Raw genomic sequence first — 24508 nt, 5'->3', positions numbered from 1 at the left:
CAGAATGAAAACCACATCACAGAAAGTTAATCCAAGTAAAAAGACAGAGAGTTATATCCCAGATGAAGGGACAAGATAAAACCTCAGAAAAACAATTAAATGAAGTAGAGATAGGCAACCTCCCAGAAAAAGAATTCAGGATGATAGTGAAGATGATCCAGGATCTCAGAAAAAGAATGGAGAAGATGCAAGAAATGTTTACCAAAGATCTGGAAGAACTAAAGAACAAAGAAACAGAGATGAACAATACACTAGCAGCAGTCAATAACAGAATAACTGAGCCAAAAGAATGGATAAGTAACCTGGAAGATGGAATGGTGGCAATCACTGCCACAAAACAGAAAATAGAAAAAAAGAAGGAAAAAATATGAGGACAGCCTAAGAGACTTCTGGGACAACATTAAACACACCAACATTTGCATTATAGGGGTCCCAGAAGAAGAGAGAGAGAAAGGACCTGAGAAAATATTTGAGGAGGTAATAGCTGAAAACTTCCCTAACATGGCAAAGGAAATAGTCAACCATGTCCAGGAAGCACAGAGAGTCCCAGGCCAGATAAACCCAAGGCGGAACAAACTGAGACACATAATCAAACTGACAAAAATTAAAGACAAAGATAAAATATTAAAAGAAACAAGGGAAAAATGATAAATAACATACAAGGCAACTCCCATAAGGTTATCAGCTGCTTTCTCAACAGAAACTCTACAAGCCAGAAGGGAATGGCATGATAAATTTAAAGTGATGAAAGGGAAGAATCTACAATCAAGAATACTCTACCCAGCAAGACTCGAGATTTGATGGAGAAATCAAAAGGCTTTAGTCAAGCTAAAGTTAAGAGAATTCAGCACCACCAAACCAGCTTTACAACAAATGAAAAAGGAACTTCTCTAAGTAGGAAACACAAGAGAAGGAAAAGATCGACACAAAATAAACCCCAAACAATTAGGAAAATAGTAATAGGATCATATATATCGATAACTACCTTAAATATAAGTGAATTAAATGCACCAACCAAAAGACATAGACTGGCTGGGTGGATGAAAACATATTCATGTATGCACTTCTACTTACCCCATCACTTTTACTTAATTCCCCATATTGTATGCAATTATTTTATATTGTTAGGTTAATCATGTTTCCATTATGGCTTGTAATTGTCTTTTATTTTTTATCTGACTACTGATTGTGAAAACTGATAAGAATCTTTTACTATTGTGATTATGTAACTGTTATTCCTTTTTTAATTTTTAAAAAAATTTTATTTTTTATTACTCATTTTAATACCATTGTATCATGATTGATCAACAGAAAATAACAGAATTCTGTACCACTAAAATTACCATTTAATAGAAAAACCTGTAATCACTTTTTAAAATCCAGATGCACATTAGAATTACCATGGAATTTTTTGAAAAATACAAACACGCAGGTATTGCTTTTTTCTCCAAAGCTCTGTGATTCTAAAGAGCAGTCATGTTTAAAAACAATTCAACTATATGATGATCTTTTATCTAGTCTGTTCCACTTTTTCTATTTCATATTCAGTGCTCCCATTTCATTTAGTTTCCAATTTCTCTCTTTTTTTTTCTCAAGCCTTTATCAAGTGTAGTAGAAAAGCTTTTGTATACATATATATAGTATGCATAATATATATATTTTAGAAAACTTTGAATTTTTGCTTAGCTAAAAAATGTATGACATTCTGGCTCCACTTGTTTCACTAAGTATGAATAAAGTGTTAGACTTCTAATTTACATTTGCTCAAACCTTTGATATAGTTCCATGTATTCTGGCATCTAGTATTACTGCTAAAAGCCTAGAAAGCTTATTATTTTAGTAATTTTTAATAAAAAATTTTGAATGAGCCTTGCAACTTGTAATCCAATTCTGAGAATTTAAAGAAATACTATGTTGTAAAAAAAGAAGAAAGAAAGTAATTAACGTGATAATCCACCTGCAATGCAGCAGACCTGGGTTCTATCCCTGGTTTGGGAAGATCCCCTAGAGGAGGGCATGGCAGTCCACTCCAGTATTCTTGCCTGGAGAAACCCCATGGACAGAGGAGCCTGACGGGCTACAGTCCATAAGATCACAAAGGACACGACTGAGCAACTATGCACACAGCACAGCACACAGTATTATTAGCTAAAGTACAGATTTTTGTTCAAATTTCACATTTATGCTAGTGTCCATTATTGGTTTTCATATCTTTTCAAGATTTCACACTGTATTTAGTTGCATTGAACAGCTTCAGTTGAATGCAACAAATTCTGATAAATTCTTTTCCCATTTTTATTCTGTTACAAATAGTTTCTAATTTTCCTTGTTATGACTTCTTGCTGCTGCTGCTAAGTCACTTCAGTCATGTCTGACTCTCTGCGACCCCACAGACGGCAGCCCACCAGGCTCCCCCGTCCCTGGGATTCTCCAGGCAAGAACACTGGAGTGGGTTGCCATTTCCTTCTCCAATGCATGAAAGTGAAAAGTGAAAGTGAAGTCGTTCAATCGTGTCCGACTCCTAGCGACCCCATGGACTACAGCCTACCAGGCTCCTCCGTCCATGGGATTTTTCAGGCAAGAGTACTGGAGTGGGGTGCCATTGCCTTTTCCATGACTTCTTAGATACACCCATAGTTTAAAAGTGAACATTTAATTTCCAAACACACAGGGTTTTTAAAGTATCTTTGATAATAATTTCCCATTTTAATGCTTTCTTCTCTGTAATCATTCTCTGTGTTTTTTCAGTCTTCTAAGTTTACCGAGGCTTTCAATGGCTAAGTCAAAGATCTCTCTTGGTAAATGTCACATTGCACTTGAAAATATGTGGGTTATTGTCAAATATCTTTTGATATTGATTTCTAACATAATTCCACAGTGGTAAGAGAACAGACTCTGTATGATTTCAATATCTTTCGACCATGAAGTTTTTGCACCTTGTTTTATGTCCCTGGGTATGGTCCAGTGTCTCCTAGTTTATAGTATATGGGAATTTGAATAGAATTTGTACCTACTGTTGTGTGAAAATTGTATAAGTATTAATTATGTTGAATTGGTTCACAGTGCTTTTCAGGTCGACTATATCCTACTTTTCTGTCTATTCATTCTATTAAGAGAGTTTGATATTGAAACTCCAACTGAAAATCTTCATTTATTACTTTAAAAAATTGCAATATATAGTGGAACTATATGTAACTTTGTTCTGTATTTTCCAAGTTTCCTCTAAATGTGTTATCACACTTTCATAATTTAAAAAATAAAAAATATTTTAAAAAGAGGGGAAAAAAATCACATGACTGACTCTCAAAATGAAAATAATTCTGCTTTTATATTTGAAGAACTTTATCCTACACCCTCGCTAAAGCTATTTAATATCACTTAAGACTATAAAACCTGTTGCATTTATTGAATGGCCTTCTGACATCTATTTTTAACATATGATGAGCACTCCACCTGGCAAGCCCTCAGCAGTGTCCCCAGTGAATGATCTGCCAGAGTACTTGAAGAGAAAATATTTTGAGGTATTATCACTCTAAGAAGGTTTTTATTAACTAGGTGCTGATGTACACTGTTATTTTAAGGTCCTATGAACGTTGCTTTAGACTTCATCATTAGGACCCAATTACAGTGCTGTAGTAGGGGCAGAACCAAAATTGGCCTTTCAGGGAAATTAAGCCATAGCATGCTTTCTCCTTGTGGCCATTGTGTTCAGCAGGACCTGGCTGGACTCAAAGTAGAACCCCATAGTTCTGCAGAAATAGCATTAAATTGTAGGCTAGGCATTATGCTGGTTGCTTCCCATTTAATCTTATTTCATTAACAGCTTCAAGGGAGCTGTTACCATTCCCATTCCATCCATGAAAAGAAAAAGAAAGTGACGTCGCTCAGTCATGTCTGATTCTTTGCGACCCCATGGACTGTAGCCTACCAGGATTCTCCATCCATGGGATTTTCCAGGCAAGAATACTGGAGTGGGTTGCCATTTCCTTCTCCAGGGGATCTTCCCAACCCAGGGATCGAACCTGGGTCTCCCACATTGTAGGCAGACGCATTACTGTCTGAGCCTGCAGGGAAGTCCGGAAACTAATACTGCAAAGAAGGCAAGTAATTGATTCAAGGTCTCACAAGTGGTGGAGCAGGGATGTGAAACACTATACTCGAGAGCCCATGCTCTGTTATGTCCTATGCTGCTCCCTCAGTGTGCTCTGATATACACAGTCCTCTGTATCCCACTAAATGAGCTGCCCTGTTTTTAAAGCCAGAAATGTTAGTCTTCCTCTACCCTCATTCTTCCCAAAGACATGAGCCAACTGCCAAGAATGAGCAAAAACCTAACCGAGTTGTCTCCTATTAGGCCCTGTGATAGAGAAAATAGTGAATACCCCAAAGATGTCTGTGTTCTAATTCCCAGAATCTGTAAATGTATTATGTTACATGGCAAAGGGGACTCAAGATTGAGATGGAATTAAGGTGGCTAATGAGCAGACTGCACAGTGAGATTCTCCTAGATTATCCAAGTGGGCTCACTGTAATCACAGGATCATTAAACGTGGAAGAGATATAGTCAGAAGGGCTTTAGAGTGATGTAATGTGAGAAAGACTGACCGCCATTGCTAGCTTTGAGGATGGAAGAAGGGGTATGTGCCAAGGAATGATGGCAGCCTGAAGAAATTGGAAATGATAAGGAAAGGGATGCTCCTGTAGTGGCTCTAGAAGGAACACAGTCCTCCCACTTCCTTGATGTTAGCCCAGAGAGACCCAGCTCAGACTTCTGATCTCCAGAACTGTAATACAAGAAATCAGTGTTGTTTAAAGTTATTATGTTTGTGATAACTTGTTACAGTGCTGATAGGAAACTAACAGAAGCCCATTATTGATAAAGTTGATCGGGGGTTAGTGAACAATGGCCTGCAGGTCAAATCTGGACCACCAGCTGTTTTTATAAATCAAGTTTTATTGGAACCCAGCCATACTATTTGTTCACATACTGTCTGAAGCTGCTGTAATGGCAGAGTCGAGTCGCTGTAGCTGAGACCATTGGGCCTACAGAGCCTAAAATTTACTATCTGACTTTTATAGAAAGAGACTCCTGATCTATAGTATAGTTATAAATAAAACACTGTAACTATGGCTGCAAATTAGGTGTAAAAACGTACACAGCTTCTCTGAGAAAAAGGACAAATCCTCTGATATTCTTTTTGGTTATCAGTCTGAATTTTCTCTTGAACAGAGAATGTATTCTTCCAGTTAACAGAAGGCCCTGATTGGTTTCATGCTAGTCAGTTGAAATCCTAATGTGTCACACTATAGAAAGGTCAAACTGCATGAATGAGAAGTTAAGGAATAAAAAATTTTATGAGCAAAGATATTTATATTATTGAGGTAGGGAAGAATTTAATTTTAATGTCTGTCCTTCCTGTTTAAAAAAAAAAAGAACAGAATAATTTCCAATCTAAAAAAAGGATGTTTTTCCATTCTTTTCTTAAATCCTTTCTTCCTGTTCTAAGCTGGGAAACTCCTCTTGGATTGGCAGTGTGGGCAGTCCAAGAGGCCACCAGGCCAGTGCTCTCTGTACTGCCCGGCGTCAGCCTGCTACTCCCAATTAGCCTCAGCTGGGCCACTTCCTATTTGGGTCACCTCCCTTTGAAATGGGTGACAGAGGTAGACACTGCTGGAATACTGTCATACACTTGAACTTGATTATGGAATAGCCTTTCCATTCATGTTTGACAACTGTTCTTTTGTTGTAATACTAGAATATTATTTTGGCAAGTGTTTCATTTCTAGTAAACGCCCCCTTTTTAGTATCTTTGGTCATGAGCCCTAACTTTTGTTCTAAATGTTTGTGAAAATGTTTCTTCTAAATGCTTAAACTTTTTTGGCATGGAAAACATCAACCATTTATAAAAACAGACAGAACTTTATAATGAACTCCTTCACTTGTTGCACTCACTTACAACAATTAATGGTTCCTGGCCAGTCTTATTTCATCCTCTACACCCACCTATTTCCTCTTTGCCTAAAATTTTGAAGCAAATCCAAAATATACTATTGTTGTATTTTATAATATTGTTTCATTTGTGAATATTTACTCATGAATATTCCAGCATGTATCTCAGAAAGATAAGGACTCTTTTAAAAATATGATCATGATACCAATATCACTTCTTAAAATTGTTTAACATCAATTCCTTATCAAATGTCCAGTCAATATTCAAGGAAATCTTTAAAAAAATTATCCTACCCTTGAATATTTTGAGTACTTTGTGACTTTCATTCCCTCCCTGAGGCAGGCTATGACAAAAGTGGTAAATGCAGAACTAACATGTATTCACACACAGCATCATACACAACACCCCTCACACAAACAAATCCTCCTGTACCCCAAAGACCACATCAGTTCAGTTCAGTCACTCAGTCGTGTCCAACTCTTTGCAACCCCATGGACTGCAGCACGCCAGGCTTCCCTGTCCATCACTAACTCCCAGAGTTTACTCAAACTCATGTCCATCAAGTTGGTGATGCCATCCAACCATATCATCCTCTGTCGTCCCCTTCTCCTCCTGCCTTCAATCTTTCCCAGCATCAGGGTCTTTTCTAATGAGTCTGCTCTTCGCATCAGGAGGCCAACGTATTGGAGTTTCAGCTTCAGCATCACTCCTTCCAATGAATATTCAGGACTGATTTCTTTTAGGATTGACTGGTTTGAAAGGAAACACCAGATAACCCTCCTTTAGGATTGACTGGTTTGGTAGGAAAGACCAGATAACCCTTCTCATTTCCACAATCAGGATACCAAAGGGGGCAAAGAGGATGAGGGTGGGGAATGCGGCCATTATACCTTGCTTTCACTCTGACTAACTGTATGCAGACCAAATATTGAGGAGTCCTTTTGATTACTTCTTGAGTCTCTTCATTTCATACCCAGGTAGTTCCTCTCACCCTGTGAGGCTTCTGGGATCTTAGTTCCTTGACCAGGAATTGAACCCATGCCTTTAGCAGTGAAAACAGAATCCTAACCACAGCCAGGAAATACCCAAAACCCAGGTAGTTCTATGGAGTCTGCAGAATTACTCCTTACTCACATGCTAGCTTCTCTCATAAAACTCAAAACATATTTCCAACATTTTGAAATCCTTTTATTGTCCACCCTTGAAAATAAAGAACACACTATCACTTGCCCAAGCAGTGCTGTTAACAAAGGTGTATGGGGTAAGACATTGCCTATCAGCCATGTTTCTGAGGGGACTCAGACTTTTACTGTGATTGAGAAATGTGTGTGGTGACTCAGGAAAACAATGATTTTCTCACAAATAGAAACAATAATGATCCAAAATTCCTTTTTTTATTTTCCATTTCTTTTGCTGAAGAAAATCTGTTCTTTCCATTGAGGCCAGCCTAGTGGATGCTTACATCTGTCCTGCTTTCATGAGTTGAGGATGGAGTTGGTAAGTAAGGTGGCAGGACAGGGGTGGGTGGATGTGTGTGTTTGACACTGCCCAAAGCATTGCTTTAAGCCTGTCATAGCTCATGCTTCTGTTGTTGTTGTTGTTACAGCTCATGCCTTAAAATAAGAAAACAGCTTCATTGAGAAATAATTTACATACTATACAGTTGTGCAACCATTACCACATTCTAATTTTAGAACATTTTCATTCCCTCCAAAAGAAACTATACATCCATTTTTGGTTACTCCCTATCTCCCCTCACCCCCTTATTCCATGGTCTGCTGCTGCTAAGTCGCTTCAGTCGTGTCCAACTCTGTGTGACCCCATAGACGGCAGCCCACCAGGCTCCACCGTCCCTGGGATTCTCCAGGCAAGAACACTGGAGTGTGTTGTCATTTCCTTCTCCAATGCATGAAAGTAAAAAGTGAAAGTGAAGTCACTCAGTTGTGTCTGACTCTTCATGACCCCATGGACTGCAGCCTACCAGGCTCCTCTGTCCATGGGATTTTCCAGGCAATTCCATGTTCTAGGCAACCACTAACCTTTCTGTCTCTATAGATTTACCCATTCTGGACATTTTGTGATTGATACCTTTTTATTTTTTAAGGTTCAACTTTCAGGTGCTCTTTGGAAACTGAGGACATGTACTTTACCATTTGATGACTAATGTAAAGCATTCACCACCCAAAATCTAAACTGAAGCATGAAAAGGAAACTCAGAAAGGGTAATGTAAATTATATTTCCAGAGGCAAACAGAAATACAGTACAGTCAATAGAAGCTGTTAGATCTTTTTTCCCCTCAAAATATTTCTATAACATTGTGCAGAAAAACCCGAATGAATTTTTTGGTCAACCCTAAAGTCTTAAAAATTTCTCACTAAACAAGGAAACCACATAAAATGCTTTTTTGTAGATATGGGTCTGCATGGTATGTTCTGCCTTCTGCTCCCCCACATTGAACAGTGTTATCCAGGACTTTGTCTTTCAAACACAAGGAGAAGACAAATGAAACAATATTCTCATGCAAGCATGTCTTTTTTTTTTAAACATTTTAAAGACTGGATTAAAAAGAGTAAACATATTATTAAAGTGTAAGTTAGAAACAGGCCAAAAGATAATCATTTGGAAGTGTTGGAAGCAAACATTAACCACAGCCACAGATAACAGGTCTGCTTACTGGTGTGTTTTTAACTTCTCCTTTCTTAAAAAAAACAAACAAACAACCCTGTTTTGATGCTCTTTCTATTCACTGCTTCTTTATTCTCTAATATTTGTGCTCAGTGTCCTAGAATATTCAACAAGGGAGGCATACAAATTAAACTGTCAGTCTCTTTCAAGAGTTTTGAAGTATTTACTATTTCCCAAAAGACCTGAAAAAAAAGGCTTCAGAAGCATAAATAGGTAACTCAGAATAATTTCCAAAAACAAATTTGCCATTGATGTTCTTAGTAAGATGGATTCCACACCAGAGCTCACCAACATATTGTGATTTCACAACACATTCTCTGAAAAGGAGCAGGGGATGATGCCTCAATCTTGGCTCTATTTATAAAAATCACTTGCAGGCTTTGCAGTTTCAATCTTTGCATTTTGAGATGTGAAGAGTAAAACAAAAATCAAACACCCAAACACTTCACTATTATTTGGTTTCAAAGATTTCAGCCAGCTTAACACTTTTGAGCTTTTTGAGTTAATAGCTAAAACAACATTCACTGGGAATGTTAGTACAAACATTGATAAATAAAGGCTTGTGAAGGAGACAAATGTTGCAGTCTCATGTCTTGTTCCATTGCTCAGTTTAAACTGAAAACGGTGTTGGGATTTTTCTTTCTCCTGAAGGAAGGGAAACTTCTTTTTCTGTTCATGAACTTCATGGTTATTTCCTCTCCTCCACTGTTGGAGCCTGACAGAGCCAACCCTTACATCAGAGGCGTCTGTTTGCACTAGGAAAGTTTTGGTAAATTATGACTGGCCCTATAAGGTTATTGCAAGGTGCTTTGGGTTACTCAGTAAGTTTCAAAAGCTATAGTCTGAACATTTGAAGGACAAATGTTGTGGGAATATGCTCCTTCTGTGAAGGGGAGTGAGTTGAGGAAGGATTCTGTCTGCCCAGGGAAGGGAGGGGTATGAGAGACAGTAGCTTGAGTTCAGAGACCATCACAGACTTTCTCTGGCCACTCTTCAGGCTCTTTGGATCTTTCTAATTTTGGTTAATTAGCAGCACAAACATCACCATATTTAGGGGCAGAAAGATGTACTGTTAACACAAAATTATCCAGTTAGGAAACATGGAACAGGTAAAGATTTCAACTAACAGTTCTTTATTGATGCAAAAATTGCTTTTGACTCTGGACAGCCCAAATCACTGTAGGACATAGTTCTCAGACTCCCTACTGAACCAAGGAGAACACTCCTCTTCCTTTAGCCAAGGTCATCTTTCAATATACAGGGGGACTGTTTGTGGGGCTGCTTTTGGACACTAGTGGATGGAGAATTTACAACTGCTTCACTAATGAGATGAGGTATGAGAAATCTTAGACCCCATTTCCCTGAATGAAGTATTCTATTGAGCACTCATGTGATAAAGCAAAAACAAAATTCAGTGCCAGGTTGTCCTAAGCAGGAGATGTTTGCTGCTGTAAAGTCAAGGAGGAAAGCTTTCATAGACACAGTCCTTCATTTTTTCAACAAATATTTAATGAGCTCTTTTCATATGGCAGGAGCTATTCTGGGTGCTCAGAATACAGAAATGAGTAAGACCAACAAAAATCTCTACCTTCATGGGGTTCCTATTCTAATGAGGAGAAAGGATACACATATGAAATGTTGACTGATGGCTGTCCACCGAAGATTGATTTTGCACCTCTCCCTGGAAAAAGAGATACTAAACTATATTTCCCAGTTTCCCTTAGAATTAGGTGTGGTCAGGTGACTAAATTCTCACTGATGAAATGTGAGTGGCAATGACTTATGGTGCTTCCTAAATTCGGCTTTTAGACTTTGATTGTGCCTCCCTTATATTCTCTTCCCCCTTCACTACCAGCTGGAACCTGGATAGTGCCCTCGGAGGTGATAGAGGAACGCAGTGGCAGGACCCAGATCTCTGACTGACTGGAGCAGAGATACTCCACTGTCTAGACTTTTCACTTCAATATTCCTCAAGCCATGGTACTCTGGGATTTCTTGCTTATAGCCATTTGGCAATACCCTAACTAATATAATAAACAAATGCATATGTATCAATAAAACATGATAATGTCAGGTAGGATTAATGCAATGGAGAAAAATAAAAGCGTAATGAGAATAGAGAAGAATGGAGCTGCCATTTACTGAACTGGGAAAGGTTCTGTGAAGATCAGGTTTGAGAGGAAGAGCAAGGGTTAGTCTGTTGGTATATTAAATTTGAGGATGCCTCGGAGACACCCAAACAGAGATGCCAGGTAGGTATAGATGGATAAGTAAATCTAGAATGAAGGGGGAGACACATCGCACACAGATAATACTTAAAGCTCTGAAGTGGATGAGATCACCAGGGAAGGGAGGGAGGGTAAATGGAGAACTGCTGTGGGAAGAGTGACCTGGGGCCCTCCAACACTGACAGCTTGGGCAGTTGAAAAGGAATCAGCAGGGGTGAACAAGAAAAAGCCTTCAGTGAAGTAGGAAGAAAGCCAAGAGAATCTGGCGTTCTGGAGACTGTGAACAAAGTATTTCAAGGAGATAATTCACCAAGAGGCACTGCGAGACAGAAAGGGAACATGACTCTGTGCTACAGCCATCATTTATCATCTATAAGACCTTCAGCAAGTCTCTTAATAAAATTAAGGCACAAGAGTTTCTGTGTAAGATGACAGCTTAACTCAATGACCCAAGACCTTTCTCCAAGCTATAAAACTTTGGGGGAAAAGAAGCAAAAGCAAAAACTTCAGTGTGATTTAGTTTTTATTCCTTAGCTAGACTATAAGTATTTTTGAGGGTAGGGAAACAAGTTCTATATGCCAGCACCCCCACATCACCCACAGGCTAGAGGGTCTCATGGCAGACATACAGTAGATATAACTGTTTGATAATTCCATATGAAACTCTTCAGCCTCATCTTAGTCTAAATACTGAGATCAGAAACACAACGAACAGGAGAGAGACAACCAGGTTCCCATGAGGAGAGAGTCCAGGAGGACACAGATATGTGAGCTCCACATGTGGTACATGAACACTGTCCATTTCTTGCCACCTCTTAAGGCAAATCTTTCAGTTAAACCCTGAAACCACTCAAAGATGTGTCTCAACTTTTTCCCCTTTTCTTTCTCAGGTACATTTCCATCCCTGGAGATACTAAAGAGGAAAGGAAAACAGACAGCCAGAGGAGAAAGGATCTTGAAGCAAAGGTACAAACAGAGCCATGAACTTTCAAGTGACTTATTAGGGAAAGTTGTCTCTATCACTTTTTTAATGGGAAATGTGCAAATATTCTGCTCAGGAGTTATTTCTGATTGGTTTTGGATATCATTTTCCACAGATACTTAAACAGATCAAAGAAAAGTTTTAAAGTGGCTTGCTTGTTCTTTTGGAGTCTCTTTTGGTTTGGATCATGCCACATGACAGTTTTTCTGAACACTGTAGAAGAGTGCGTTTTCACTTTTTTCTCCCAGCAATTCTATGGTATAAATAGGGTGATTTTATAGTGTGAAATGCCAAAGAAATTTGTGGACCTGAGGCCTTAAGTTTTTTAAAGATTATCACTAATTGTTACATTGGTTTAACCTTTAAATCCTCAGCATAATTTTTGCTCAGCTGTTTCCTTCTTAGATATAATGAATGAGATTTCAGGAATGCAGGCTTGAAATAATCTTAATAACAATATTTTCAGAATAAGCACCAATTTAAATGATTTCCCAATAGCTTGCTGTTTCAAGACAATCAAAGCAGAGTAGTTTCCTTTTTTAAAAAAAAAAAAAAGGTGCATAATTTTTGTTTGTTGAAATTAAAAGTCCACCAATAGACCATATTTACTGGTAATCATATTGGTAATCATATTTAGTGGTCTCTTTTAACAGTTGCTTAAACTGAGGGTAAACACGGAATGACTTGTGTCATCACCTGATTTGGGCAACCTCAGCAAACCTAAGTAGTCTTTTCAGGAATAATAATGCTATAAGAATACCTTGTTTTCTCTTACAACTCAGAATTATTTCATTTTGTATTAACATGTTTACAATCCGGATGGGCACTGCAATTACTCTTGAGTGAGTACATTTATGAAGAAATCTGAGACGTCTTACTGATCTAAACCAAGTAAGTGATTTAGAATTTCTTATTCTTACAGACTCACAGACTCAGAAAACGTTGCAGGGGGGTGGGAGAAGGACAGTGGGGAGGAATAGCTAGAGAGCTTGGAATGGACAAGTACACACTACTGTATTTTAAATGGATAGCCAACAAGGACCTACTGCATAGCACTTGGAACTCTGCTCAGTGTTATGTAGTAGCCTGAATGGGAGGGGAGTTTGGGGAGAATGGTACATGTATATGTATGGATGAATCTCTTTGTTGTTCACCTGAAACTGTCACAACATTGTTAATTAGGCTGCACCCCAATACAAAAAAACATTTTAAGTATTTCTTTCTCTTTTGTTGCCTTGTTCTCTTTCCATTTCTTGCCCCTTTTAGTCTTCACTTACCTAGAGGTGTGAACTCAAGAGGTGTTTGTACAACCTACATTTTTAGTGACTTTAACAACTATTTTCACAGTACAGAGGTGCCTCAAAAAACTAGAGTTGCCATATGATTCAGCAATCCCACTCCTGGGCATATATCTAGACAGAACTATAATTCAAAAAGATTTATGCACTCATATGTTCATAGCAGCATTATTTACAATTTAAAAGCAGAGATATTACTTTGCCGACAAAAGTCCATTTAGTCAAGGCTATGGTTTTTCCAGTAGTCATGTGTGGATGTGAGAGTTGGACCATAAAGAAAGCTGAGCACCAAAGAATTGATGCTTTTGAACTGTGGTGTTGGAGAAGACTCTTGAGAGTCCCTTGGACTGCAAGGAGAGCCAACCAGTCCATCCTGAAGTAAATCAGCCCTGAATATCATTGGAAGGACTGATGCTGAAGCTGAAGCTCCAATACTTTGGCCACCTGATGCGAAGAACTGACTCATTGGAAAAGACCCTGATGCTGGGAAAGATTGAAGGCTTAAGGAGAAGGGGACAACAGAGAATGAGATGGTTGGATGGCACCACCACCTCGATGTACATGACTTTGAGCAAGTTCCAGGAGTTGGTGATGAACAGGAACTCTGGCATGTTGCAGTCCATGGGGTCGGAAAAAGTCAGACACAACTCAGTGACTGAACTGAACACGGCATGACTCATCGTTTTATTGAGTTAGACAAGGCTGTGGTCCATGTGATCAGTTTGACAAGCTTTGTGTGACACTGGTTTTCATTCTGCCTGCCCTCTGACAGAGAAGGATAAGAAGCTTATGGAAGCTTCCTGTGGGGAGAGACTGACTGGGGGGGAAACTGGGTCTTGTTCTGATGGGCGGGACCATGCCCAGTAAAGGTTTAATCCAATTTTCTGTTGATGGGCGGGGCTGTTTCCCTCCCTGTTGTTTGACCTGAGACCCAACTAAGGTGGAGGTAATGAAGATAATGGCCACCTCCTTCCAAAGGTCCCAGGCAGGCACTGCTGCACTCAGTGCCCCCAACCATGCAGCAGTACACTGCCAACCCACGCCTCCGCCAGGGACTCCTAGAGACACCCACAGGCAAGCCTGGGTCAGTCCCTTGTGGGGTCCCTGCTCCTTTCTCCTGGGTCCTGGTGGGCAAAAGGTTTTGTTTGTGCCCTCCAAGAGTCTGTTTCCCCAGTCCTGTGTAAGTTCTGTAATCAAATCCCACTGGCCTCCAGAGTCAAATTCCTTGGGGGTTCTCAGTTCCCTTGCCAGATCCCCAGGTTGGTAAATCTGTTGTGGGTCCTAGAACTTTCTTAACAGCGTGAGAATTTCTTTGGTATGATTGTTCTACAGTTTGTGGATCATCTGCTTGGGGGCTCTACGGTTGGGGTTAATGGCGACCTCTCTTGAAGAGAGTTTATGCCACAGGCTGTGTGACCAGGGCTCCTGCACCCAGAGCCCCTGTCCCTGTAGCAAGCCACTGCTGACCCCCAGTCCCTCCCCAGGAGACACTCAAACACAGTTCTGGCTAAGTCTCTGTGGAGTCTCTGAGCCCTGGTGTGCACAAGGTTGTTTGAGCCCTCAAAGCATCACTGGTGGGTATGGCATTTGATTCCAAATGAAATTTTGCCCATCCCACTATCTTGTTAGGGCTTCTCCTTTGCCTTTGGATGTGGGGTATCTTTTTTTGGTGGAATCCAACATTCACCTGTTCTTGGTTGTTAAGCTGTGCTGCTGCTGCTAAATGGCTTCAGTCATGTCCAACTCTGTACAACCCCATAGATGGCAGCCCACCAGGCTCCCCTATCCCTGGGATTCTCCAAGCAAGAATACTGGAGAGGGTTGCCATTTCCTTCTCCAGTTATTCAAAGTTAAAAGTGAAAGTGAAGTCGCTCATTCGTTTCCAACTCTTAGTGACCCCATGGACTGCAGCCCAACAGGCTTCTCCATCCATGGGATTTTCCAGGCAAGAGTACTGGAGTTGGGTGCCATTACCAAAGTCACAGTTTGTGGACTGTGGTCTTGGAGAAGACTCTTGAGAGTCCCTTGGATGGCAAAGGGATCCAACCAGTGCACCCTAAAGGAAATCAATACTGAATATTCACTGGAGGAACTGATGCTGACACTGACACTCCAATATTTTGGCCAGCTGATGCAAAGAACAGACTAACTGGAAAAGACCCTGATGCTGGGAAGGACTAAAGGTGGGAGGAGGAAAGAGATGACAGAAAATGATACAGTTAGATAGCACCATTGATTCGAAGGGCATGAGTATGAGTAAGCTTTGAGAATGGATGATAGATGGGGAAACCTAAAGTGCTGTAGTCCATGGGGTTACAAAATAGTCGGATATGGCTGAAAGCATCATCTGAGCAGACGAAAACCTAACCTCATGATTTCAAATGATAAACACACAGAAAGCTGTTAAGTATAGAAACCCCAGGAATAAACCCCGCCTCAGAACATTCACTCCTTGAGGTCTGTTTTTGCATACAACAATGTTGGCCTTGTTTCTCTCACAAGACCTCCAAAAATTGGTCGAGAACGGTTTATAGATCTCCACGGTTCCTATGCACATACGGACGAGGGAATGCTCACTCCGATTTCAGTGAGGGTGAGGCACGACAAGGGTAAGTCTGGGTCTACTGTTTGCAAATCTTTTCAAGAAAGTGGATGAAGGCTCATTCTTCGAAATACTATGTTTACAAGAAATCTACAATAAATTGAAATAGTAAGTGGAAACTCTATTGCATGCAGTGCATTCTGACTATGCAAATGAACGCTGAGTCCCCACCCCAGCTCCCATGAAGCCAGCTTCTCGTCCCTTGTTCCCAGGCCCCTGACTCCATGTTTTCTCCTCCTTGACACTCCGGGTCTGATTTCTTTTGAATAAGGCTTTTCCTGATGGCTAAAGATAATGATATATGGGCGCTGAATTTGACACAGAGAAGGTTCACTGTACTGTTGAATGAAATAGAGTCCCAAACCCACTCAGTCATGCTCAGACTATTTCAACCCCATGGACTGTAGCCCTCCAGGCACCTCTGTCCGTGGAATTGTCCAGGCAAGAATATTGCAGTGAGTAGCCATTCCTTTCTCTGGGAGATGCTTCCCCAGGAGTAAATCTGGGTCTCCCACTTTGTAAAAGGACTCTTTACTGTCTAGGCCTTGAGGGTGACTCTAATCCCTGTTTAAGGAAAAAAAAAAAATGGCTGTCAGAATAGGAGGGCCCGGTTCCATCCCTGGTCTTGAAAATTGTCCAGTTCATTTGCTCAGTTCTGTCCGACTGGCTTTCCTATCTGTCACTAACTCCCGGGGAATGCTCAAACTCATGTCCACCGAGTCGGTGATGCTATCTAATCATTTTACCCAATGTTGTCCCTGTCCCCTCCTGTCTTCGATCTTGCCTGGCACCAGAAAAATCTCCTGGAAAACCCATTCACGATTATGAGAACCTTACGGACCAAAGACCAATCGATATTTCTGACCAATCAACCTGACCTGCCCCCTGAGAAATCTGTATGCAGGTCAAGAAGCAATGGTTAGAACTGGACATTGTAAATCAGGCTGGTTCCAAATCGGGAAAGGAGAACATCAAGGCTGCATATCGTCACCCTGCTTATTTAACTTATATGCAGAGTACATCATGTGAAATGCCATGCTGGATGAAGCACAAACTGAAATCAACACCTCGGAGAGAAACATCAATAACTTCCGGAAGGCAGATGACACCACCCTTATGGCAGAAAGAGAAAAAGAACTAAAGAGCCTCTTGATGAATGTCAAAGACGAGAGTTAGAAAGTTGGCTTAAAACTCAAAATTCAGAAAACGAAGATCATGGCATCCCATCCCATCACTTCATGGCCAATAGATGTGGAAACAGCAGAAACAGTGACAGACTTTATTTTTGTGGGCTCCAAAATCATTGCAAATGGTGACCTCAGCCATAAAATTAAAAGAGGCTTGCTACTTGGAAAAAAAGTTATGACCAACCAAGACAGCATGTTAAAAAGCAGAGACATTACTTTGCCAACAAAGGTCCATCTAGTCAAAGCTATCTACTCAGTAGTCATGTATGGATGTGAGAGTTGGACTTATAAGGAAAGCTGATTGCCGAAGAATTGATGCTTTTGAACTGTGGTATTGGAGAAGACTCTGGAGAGTCCCTTGGACAGCAAGGATATCCAACCAGTCCATCCTAAAGGAGATCAGTCTGGAATATTCATTGGAAGGACTGATGCTGAAGCTGAAACTCCAATACTTTGGCCACCTGATGCAAAGAACTGACTCATGGAAAAGACCCTGATGTTGGGAAAGATTAAAGGCAGGAGATGGGGCCAACAGACAATGAGATGGTTGGATGGCATCACCAACTCAATGAACATGAGTTTGAGTAAACTCCAGGAGTTGGTGATGGGCAGGGAGGCCTGTCGTGTTGCAGTACATGGGGTCACAAGGAGTCAGACATGACTGAGTGACTGAACTGAGTTGACCAGCATTGTGTGTCACAAACTTGTTCCCAAATCACTCACCAGGGTTTGACTACTCAAGATTCACTGTGTAGGGCTAAGAAGTGTTGTGTTCTTGATACACATAGCTTGAACAAAATCAGAGTTTTATTTGCTATAGAGAAGGCAGGTAACAGGGCAATTGGGTAGGCAGCCAAGAGTGTCTGCCAGCAGCAACATCCAAGGCTGCACTTCTAGTTTATATGGGCACTATTTGGTTTTTTAAAAAACATTCCAAAGCTCACTGTAACAAGTATCAGTGCAAGGACAAAAAATCTCTATGTCCATATGTCTAATGTTCAGCCAATGTATAACATATTCTAAACAATATTAAGTACAACAAGTAGGGCCAACTCTAGTGAAACTAACGAATTTGGTTATTTTTAGCATATGTGCCCTCTCTTTTGATGGCTTCCAGTCTTAATTTGGGCTGCTATAACAAAGTACCATAGACTGGGTGGCTTGTATCAGAAATGTATTTCTCACAGTTCTAGAGAATAGGAGGTCTGAGATTGGGGTCCCAGCATTGCCAGATTCTAGTGATAGCCCTCTTCCTGCTTTACAGATGGCTGTCTTATTGCTGTGTCCTCATACAGTGGAGAGCAGAAAAAAGAAGCAAGTTCTCTTATGTCTCTTATAAGGGTCTGGAAGATCCCCTGGAAGGGGAGATGGTAACCTGCTCTGGTCTCTTTGCCTGGAAAATTCCATGGACAGAGGAGGCTGATAGGCTCCAGTTCATAGGGTCACAAAGAGTCAGATGCAACTGAGCACACAGGCACACAAGCCCATTTGTTAAGGCTTAACTCCCACGACTTAATCACGTCCCAAAGGCTCTACCTCCTAATACCATCACATAGGGGGTTAGAATGTCAAGATATGGATTTTTGGGGAGACACAAACATTCAGTCCTCTAACTCTTCCCATCAACCCACTCCCAGGTTCAAGAATCCAGCACTAAACATAGCCTTTCTGGTCTTTTCAGGGGCCTCTTTTCAGCCATATACACTTCTCCAGGCCAAGCTTCAATCTCTGGATAATGTGGCAGAGGAGAGCTCACCCCTTAGGGCACCAAAGAATGGCTTCTAATGGATTCATTTTCTACCTTTCCAAGGCAATGTCCATACTGTAACACAGGCCTTTAACAACATAGTCCCTCATCTTAAGGACTGGCCTGGTGCACCAGAGAGGGTAGCCTAGTAGAACTTGGAGATAAACACAGTAGAACTTTACCATTTTAAAAGAAGACTAATTCTTTTTTTTTTTTTTTCTGGAAATGAAACAGTATCTTTATTTAATTTGTCTTAACTTGTAAGAAAAACAAACAAGTACTTCCCTGGTGGTCCAATAGTGAAGAAGCCACCTGCATTTGATGCCTGGTCTGGGGAGATCCCATATGCTGCAGGCAACTAGGCCCCTGTGCTGCTACTGAAGCCTGTGTACCCTAGAGACTGTGCTCTGCAACAGGAGAAGCCTGCACAACAAGAAGCTTGCACACCACAATTAGAGAGTAGCCCCTACTCACTGCAACTAGAGGAGGACCAAGCACAGCAACAAAGACCCAACACAGCCAAAAATGAATAAGTTTTAAGGGAAAAAAAATGTCAAATGCCATACAGAGAATGGCACCCAAGATGGATGCGTCATGGTGGAGAGTTCAGATAAAACATGGTCCACCAGAGAAGGGAACGGCAAACTACTTCAGTATTCTTGCCTTGAGAACCCCATGAACAGTATGAAAAGGCAAAAAGATAGGACACTGAAAGATGAACTCCCCAGGTCGGTAGGTGCCCAATATGCTACTGGACATCAGTGGGGTAATAACTCCAGAAAGATTGAAGAGACGGAGCCAAAGCAAAAACAATACCAAGTTGTGGATGTGACTGGTGATGGAAGTAAAGTCCGATGCTGTAAAGAGCAAAGTAAAGTCAGAAGCTATAAAGATTTGTAATGTTAGGTCTACGAATCAAGGCAAAATACAAGTGGTCAAACAGGATATGGCAAGAGTGAACATCAAGATTTTAGGAGTCAGCGAACTAAAATGGATGGGAATGGGTGACATTAACTCAGATGGTCATTATATCCACTACTGTGGGCAAGAATCCCTTAGAAGAAATGGAGTAGCCATCATAGTCAACAAAACAGACTGAAATTCATTACTTGGATGCAATCTCCAAAACAACAGAATGATCTCTTTCATTTCCAGGGCAAACCATTCAATATCACAGTATTCCAAGTCTATGCCCCAACCAGTAATGCTGAAGAAGCTGAAGTTGAACAGCTCTATGAAGACCTACAAGACCTTCTAGAACTAATGCCCAAAAAAGATGTTCTTTTCATTATAGGGGACTGGAATGCAAAGGGAGGAATTCAAGACATACATGGAGTAACAGGCAAATTTGGCCTTGGAGTACAGAATGAAGAAAATGCACTGGTTATAGCAAACTCCCTCTTCCAACAACACAAGAGAAGACCCTACATATGGACATCACCAGATGGTCAATACCAAAATCAAACTGATTATATTCTTCGCAGCCAAGGATGGAGAAGCTCTATACAGTCAGCAAAAACAAGATCGGGAGCTGACTGTGGCTCAGATCATGAACTCCTTATCGCCAAATTCAGACTTAAATTGAAGAAAGTAGGGAAAGCCACTAGACCATTCAGGTATGACCTAAATCAAATCCCTTATGATTATACAGTGGAAGTGAGAAATAGATTCAAGAGATTAGATCTGACAGAGTGCCTGAAGAATTATGGATGGAGATTCGTGACATTGTACAGGAGGCAGTGATCAAGACCATCCCCAAGAAAAAGAAATGCAGAAGGGCAAAATGGTTGTCTGAGAAGGCCTTACAAATAGTTGTGAAAAGAAGAGAAACAAAAGGCAATCGAGAAAAGGAAAGATATACTCATTTGAATTCAGAGTTCTAAAGAGTAGCAAGGAGAGATAAGAAAGCCTTCCTCAGTGATCAATGCAAAGAAATACAGGTAAAAAACAGAATGGGAAAGAAGAGAGATCTCTTCAGGAAAATTAGAGATACCAAGGGAACATTTCATGAAAAGATGGGCACAATAAAGGACAGAAATTGTACGGACCTAAGAGAAGCAGAAGATATTAAGAAGAGGTGGCAAGAATACACAGAAGAACTGTACAAAAAAGATCCTAATGACCCAGATAATCACGATAGTGTGGTCACTCACCTAGAGCCAGACATCCTGGAATGTGAAGCAAGTGGGCCTTAGGAAGCATCACTACGAACATAGTTAGTGGAGGTGATGAAATACCAGTTGAGCTGTTTCAAATCCTAAAAGATGATGCTGTGCAAGTGCTGGACTCAATATGCCAGCAAATTTGGAAAACTCAGCAGTGGCTACAGGTCTGGAAAAGGTCAGTTTTCATTCCAATCCCTAAGAAAGGCAATACCAAAGAATGATCAAACTACTGCACAATTGCACTCATCTCACATGCTAGCAAAGTGATGCTCAAAATTCTCCAAGCCAGGCTTCAAAAGTATGTGAACCATGAACTTCCAGGTGTTCAAGCTGGATTCAGAAAAGGCAAAGGAATCAGAGATCAAATTGCCAACATCCGTTGGATCATCAAAAAAACAAGAGTTCCAGAAAAACATCTATTTCTGCTTTATTGACTATGCCAAAGTCTTTGACTATGTGGATCACAACAAACTGTGGAAAATTCTTAAAGAGATGGGAATACTAGATCACCTTACCTGCCTCCTGAGAAATCTGTATGAGGTCAAAAAGCAGCAGTTAGAACTGGACATGGAAAAACAGACTGGTTCCAAATCGGAAAAGGAGTACATCAAGGCTGTATATTGTCACCCTGCTTATTTAACTGATATGCAGAGGACATCATGAGAAATGCTGGATTGGATGAAGCACAAGCTGGAATCAATATCGGGAGAAATATCAATAACCTCAGACATGCAGATGACACCACACCTATGACAGAAAGTGAAGAAGAAATAAAGAGCCTCTTGATGAAAGTTAAAGGGAAGAGTGAAAAAGTTGGCTTAAAATTCAACATTCAGAAAACTAAGATCATGGCATCTGGCCCCATCACTTCATGGAAAATAGAAGGGGAAGCAATGGAAAGAGTGATCACTGCAGATGGTGGCAGCAGACATGAAATTAAAAGACACTTGCTCCTTGAAAGAAAAGCTGTGACCAACCTACACAGCATACTAAAAAGCAGAGACATTACTTTGCCAACAAAGGTCTGTCTAGTCAAAGCTATGGTTTTTCCAGTGGTCATGTATGGATGTGGGAGTTAGACTACAAAGAAAGCTGAGCACCAAAGAATTGATGCTTTTGAACTGTGGTGTTGGAGAAGTCTCTGGAATGTTCCTTGGACAGCAAGAAGATCCAACCAGTCCATCCTAAATGAAATCAGTCCTGAATATTCATTGGAAGGACTGATGCTGAAGCTGAAACTACAATACTTTGGACACCTGATGCAAAAAACTGACTCATAGGAAAAGACCCTGATGCTGGGCAAGATTGAAGGCAGGAGGACAAGGGGATGACAGAGGATGAGATGGTTGGATGGCATCACCAACTCAATGGATATGAGTTTGAGTAAACTCCGGGAGTTGGTGATGGGCAGTGAGGCCTTGTGTGCTACAGTCCATGGGGTCACAAAGAGTCAGACACGACTGAGCAACTGAACATAACTGCTGCAGAGAATAAGATGTTGAATCAGATAAGCATTCTGGAGATTATTTAACCTTAAACTGTCATCCATCACATAAGGAAAAGACATTTGAGGAGGTGAACTTTCTAGTACAACATTCAAATTACTAGTAATGATGCAACTCAACATTTTGACAACACTGTATTTTAATAAAAATAAAGAAATTCTTGGCTTCTGCATCTACTAATGGTATATTAATGGTAATGGTAATTAATAGATCATAGTCACTACAGCTAAAGTTATAAGATACAGCTTTAAAATAACTATGATTACTATTTTCATATATTTTTAAGAATGAGACAAGAAATATAGGCAAAGAACTGTAAAAAGTATTAACTAAAAAACTGCATAAGAGGGAAGCACTTCTGAAAGGGTGAAGTGAATGCCTAAAAAAAATCCAGAGGACCAACAAAGGCACTGATAAAAAGAAATACCAAATTTTTCTGAAGCCTGGAAGTTTACCAAAGTTTTAGAACAATCATGAAAAACGTTTATTCAAGACAAGTGGCTCAATCTCCTTAAGATCAGCAAGCTTAGTGGTATTTTAACTTGTCCATCCCTTTCTTCCCTGTTCTTTGGCAACCTTGAAAACCAACAGCCTTGCACCTACAGCAGCTGTGAAAACCAGCAAACAAACCACCACAGGATGGGCAGAATAGGTTTGGAGTTCTACAAATGCCATATTCTCAAGTGTTACTATTTGAGCTGACAGCTCCCTTCAAAGCCCCATTCTCAGGGTCTGTCTTTATTTGGCCTGGTGTAGACTTCACTCTGGGTGAGCAGCCCAGTGCCTAGGGCATGTGTCCAAAACAAATGGGGGCTGGACTTCCCTGGTGGTCCAGGGGCTAAGACTCCACACTCTCAATGCAGGGGGCCAATCCCCAGTGGGGGAACTAGACCTCACATGAGGAAACTAAGATCCAAGATTTCAAGTGCCACAACTAAGTCCTGGTGCCACCAAATAAATAAATAAATATAAAAAGAGTTATTAAAAAAAAGTGCAGGCTCCAGAGTTCCACGTTTGAATCTCAGTCCTTCCACCTCTCGGCTGTGGCTCTGGACAACTCACTGACCCTCTGTATGCCGCCACACTCTCATCTGTGAAATAGGATTGTGCGGGAGTGTAAATGAGTTTGCAAAGGACTTACAAAAGTGACTAGCACTTAGTAAGTCCTCAGTACACCTGAGTGACAGTTACACGGGACCTTACTCTTTGAATTCTAGTTCCACTTCAGGTAACCTAACAAAAGAAACCGCACTGCACTAACAAAAACTCCCTGCACAAGCAGGGAGTCTGCATGTGCTCCACATGTGGTACACGTCCTGCTGGGTCGATTTGGGGGTTCATGCTGGTAGTAAGTCCAAGAGGTTGACAGACTTTTCAAACATCTCACTGAAAGTCACAAAATGTAAAAAGCCACCGATAAGGATGCTAACAAATTCATTTCGACTTTCTACATCCCACAATATTGTGAAAAGAAGTGAGTAAATTCCATTTTCATTACCCAGTGGTTTGTGGTGAAGATTGAAGTGGACTCAAGTAGCAAAAGCACTAAGAGGCTCTGAGAATTCTGAAATTCCCTCTCTCTTCACTTTCTGGATGTGGATTTGGGTTTCTTTTCTCAAGTGACCTGGCTGGTGAATAGATTGTCCCAAGAGCGTGAGGCAATTCTGTTCATGGTGTTCCCTGCTGCTCTTTTTCTAGGAAATCCACTTGTGTTCTACGAAGATAACTGCATTCACCTCTGCCCTCAAGCAAGTCATTGAAAAGCTGAGCTAAGGCCAAAGCGTCTCCAAAACAGTTTTATAGAGATTCAGATGCATAAAAGACTCAGAAAGCACCAAAGAATCTTTGAAACAATCAATGGACATGCTGCCCATCTAATGTAATTCACTCCATGTGCAGGCATATTTACAGCACAACAATACCTCACCTGACTTCTTAGGCAATGAGGAAACTTACATCCCATAATTTCTGAAAAATTGGAGCTAGTTCCTTTGGGTGCCCAAATCTTTAATTTTAACCCTTTTACTTAAAAAAAAAAAAAAAAAAAAAAACAAAGAAAGAAATGATTCTGAAGTGTGATCTACACCAGCTGCTTTCTTTAAAAGAATATGGAAAATGATTTCATCAAGGGGGACATCATCTCCAGCCTCTAACTAC

General features: G+C 40.6%; 1 long non-coding RNA gene across 8 annotated transcripts in view; it reads right to left on the bottom strand.

The window, feature by feature from the left end:
• The window catches only part of LOC147339846 (uncharacterized), a 116253-nt gene that overhangs the window by 83138 nt on the left and 8607 nt on the right, over positions 1 to 24508 (bottom strand). For 2 of the 8 annotated variants that reach the window (XR_015159105.1, XR_015159112.1), the window contains exon 4: positions 7324 to 7564. The exons of 5 other annotated variants lie outside the window; for them this stretch is intronic. This is a non-coding gene — a long non-coding RNA (uncharacterized LOC147339846). Of the gene's footprint in view, positions 1 to 7323; positions 7565 to 9767; positions 10083 to 10263; positions 10319 to 24508 lie in introns of those variants that run through there. One more of the 8 variants, XR_015159111.1, reaches the window with a different exon arrangement.

The sequence above is a fragment of the Bos grunniens genome, chromosome X (assembly GCF_055505025.1).
Source record: "Bos grunniens cultivar Pamir isolate PY7600 chromosome X, Bosgru_T2T1.0, whole genome shotgun sequence".
In the NCBI taxonomy this organism is placed as follows: domain Eukaryota; kingdom Metazoa; phylum Chordata; class Mammalia; order Artiodactyla; family Bovidae; genus Bos; species Bos grunniens.
The sequence above is the reverse complement of the archived record's forward strand: the minus strand, read 5'-3'. Positions and strand labels throughout refer to the sequence as shown.